This window comes from Ictalurus furcatus, chromosome 28 (assembly GCF_023375685.1).
Source record: "Ictalurus furcatus strain D&B chromosome 28, Billie_1.0, whole genome shotgun sequence".
Lineage (NCBI taxonomy): Eukaryota > Metazoa > Chordata > Actinopteri > Siluriformes > Ictaluridae > Ictalurus > Ictalurus furcatus.
The window spans coordinates 2,930,739-2,934,105 of NC_071282.1; the positions used below are offsets into that span (position 1 = coordinate 2,930,739).

Genomic DNA, 3,367 nt, shown 5'->3' on the forward strand with positions numbered 1-3,367 from the left:
TTCGGAACAATCGAGAGTCGACTCCGGGGCTTTGCTATTCTATTCTAACGTGTAGCAGGCTGAAAGTGTTCTCTCTTCTCCCAGGCGTTTTAATCTCATTTTACTGTTGTTTATTGTCTGTCTCTATTTGGTTTTATTTTGTCTTACTCTGTTCAGCTTTGTTGTGTTTAAATGTGCTACATAAAGCAAATTTACTTACTTACTAACAAAAATGTCTTAGCATTCTGAAATTTTTTGTTTTTTTAAGTTTGTGGACACCTGACCATCACACCCGTATGTGTTCCGTCCTCAAACTGTCTGAAGCACACAACTGTGGGACGTTTTTCTGACTTTTTATTGTCAACTAAACGGCCCGGACATGTTCCGGACACATCGTCTGCCAAGGCTGGAGTGGAAGAACCCGAGTGTCAACCCCACTAAACACCTTCAGGGTGAACAGGAACACCGACTGCACCCCATCAGCGCCTGATCTCACTACCATCACAAATCCCCACAGCCACGCTCCAAAATCTAACGGGAAGCCTTCCCAGAAGAGTGGATTATATATTATTATAAAGGAAAAGCAGGACTAAATCTGGACCAGAACATGTTCAATAAGTACATACGGGTGTGACAGTCAGCTGTCCACAAACTTTTGGTCTTAGTGTATGTTGTTGGAGGTACAGTACATTATGAATGTTGAAATAGCAGCAAGGTAAGATCTACTGTCATTTACACTGTTAATTAGAATGATGTGTGTTAATATAAACACTGAGGAGTTTTTTTAAAAAAACTTTTATTTTTTTTATACATGGCAGATCCTGATCCCAGGACTACATCAGTGCATATTGTCCTCATGTCCCTCAACAGAAAACCGCTGTGTGGAATCGATTCCTAGAGTCTACATCATTATTTTGAGGAATCGATTCTTAGAATCTACTTCACTGATCACCAACAACCGGAACTGGACTCGGAGTCCACTCTAACATTTCTGGAATCGAACGCACCCGGAGGAGAAGGAAAAGAAGAGAGAGAAAAAAAACTCACTTCAAGGGCTTGTTACGACATTAAATGTTTAGTTGCTTATAAAAAAAAGTAAAAAAAATTTTAATGACTAAGATTCCAGGATGTAATCATGTAGAATAACTATCCGAGCAGCTTGTTGGAACAGGGCCGAATCCTAAACAACTCCCTGCCCCCTGTATTAAGTGCACATACAGATATGCAGTGCACCAATTATCCTATAGGGAGTCGTTTGGAATTCCTCCAGAAGTACAGCTTGGTTAACTTTCTAAACGATTAGTTTATTTATATGACTTGTGGACTTAAATTAGTGTCCATGTCCTGACAAGTACGACTCTTTTTTTTAATTTAAACGCAGCAATGGTTGTTGTACAAGGTATCAAGTCAGGACAACAAAAACAACAATAATAATAATACCAAAACTCCAACATATTTCATCAAGGAACGCATTAGAATAATCAATTTTGATAGAGAAAAAAAAAACAAATAAAAAGAAGTTGAACGTTTAAAGGTGCGGAGATCTTCACGAGGCGCAACGTTTATTTCTAACTCTGAATCCTGACAGCGTGCGGAATTTTGCATTCTGTGGTACGCGACGTTGAGGGAGCCGGCCAGTGATGTCCCGTGTGCTGAAAAGTATTTATCCTGGATCGAAAACGAGAAGAAACGAGAAAGACTTTAGGAAAGGTTGATGTTATTTTATTTGGAACATGTTGCCGGTCTAGCAGCGGCTAGTCGGTCAAGTCGTCCGTTGACTAGCTAGCCAAACAACAACAACAACAACAAAAAAAGTGTCAGCACATCTAAATATCACGTCAGTACTGTTTTCTGTATCAGTGAGGTGCAAAATTATGAGTGAGAACTCTACTTTAGAATCTGCATAGGGTTCTGCTAAAATATCTACCATTTAGGAAAAAGAAGGAAGAACACAGCATACAAAAATATACCACCATAAAAGTTCATAAAAAAAAAAAAAAATCAGATAGTAATTTTCAGGTAGAGTATACAGGTATTGCACGAACCATCTATAAACTTTAAAAAAGTGACGGATGAAACTCTTACACTGATAAACATTAAGAGAAGACAGAAAACAAAAATGTCAGTAACACACAATAAACATTGTCTAACATAGCAGAGAGAGTCTTCGACTGAAACTACTAGTATGAATGGAATGTCAGAATATATTTGCATTCGACTTGGTATACCTGGATGTGGTTTTAGTACGGTAGTACGCATATTCCATGGGTGGTCTATGTTTTTTTAACCATGTGGTCTACTAATGAGCATACGGTGTAATATAGTAGTACTCACATTACTTCCGTCAAATACTAGACCCCCTACGAGTGTTAGTAGTGTGAGCTTTCCATAGTATCCTGTGTCTAGTTTATATTAGTTAGTGCTCCAAATATTCGTATTCAGATTTAAACCCGGAGTGGGCGTGACCTAAACCAGACGTTTTGCCCCTGGATATACTGGAGAAAATAAAAAATAAAAATAAAATACCCAGATGTTGAAATGTCAGCAGGATCAGTGTGGTGTTTGAATTGTGGCTCTGAGAGTTCCTCGACCTCCGCTGCATCCCTCGAGTTCTCAACGAGAGACGTGCAGTGCGATCGATCGTGCAGTTCGGGTTTTTGATTGTACCCGCCTGAGAATTTTTGTTTAGTTGGTTCGCCTTCCCAAAAAGACACACAAACGATCAGCCTGATTGAAGTCGACGCGACCCCGACTAGGCTTGGGACGACCGATGATGGTAATCGGAAGAATTTGGGGTTTGTGCATCACCGACCATCGTTTTGGGAAAGTACAGTAAGTAACCGGGACTACTGTCGACCCCCCTGCTAATTTGTTTGACAGTTGGATTAAAGAGCTTCGGATCCTTGGACTTTCTGGCGTCCGTCTCAGCTCAGCGTTACTGTACGAGTGTAATGGTGGCGGTTTTTAAAATTCGTGTCGTATGGTTGCACATTTCTAAACTACTGCCCCGTTAGTCGTGAGTCTCAGCGAGGTCTGTCGCGCTCTCCTCGGTACAGCGAAACCTTTCGAAATTCTCGTCCATGGTAACGATGCCGTGGACAGACGTTAGGCTGACAGACGGTGGATATTCCTTTAAGTGGGAGTCAATTACAGCATTACATAAGCAGTATGAACGCGTGGTTAAACGCGGGGCGCTGGCCAGGTTCGCTTCTCTCGGCGCTTCACAAACAAAACAAGTTTGAGAACAACTGGATTACATAACCAGAATTCCCAGGGGGAGGGATATTATTGCAGAGATCAGACTTCCCCTGCGCACCCCTACTCCTTAACATCCTTTAAAACAACCCCTCCATCATTCCCTCTCCTCATTAACCGTTTTCAAACCGAT

The 3,367-nt window shown here is 41.1% G+C and overlaps 1 protein-coding gene across 2 annotated transcripts in view; it reads right to left on the reverse strand.

Annotated features, from left to right (window-relative positions):
• Positions 1 to 1,685: 1,685 nt before the first annotated feature.
• Positions 1,686 to 3,367, reverse strand: part of pld2 (phospholipase D2) — a 32,317-nt gene continuing 30,635 nt past the window's right edge. For both annotated transcript variants that reach the window (XM_053617840.1, XM_053617841.1), the window contains exon 25: positions 1,686 to 3,367. This exon is cut by the window's right edge and continues 942 nt beyond it. The gene's annotated coding sequence lies outside the window, so the exon portion shown is untranslated.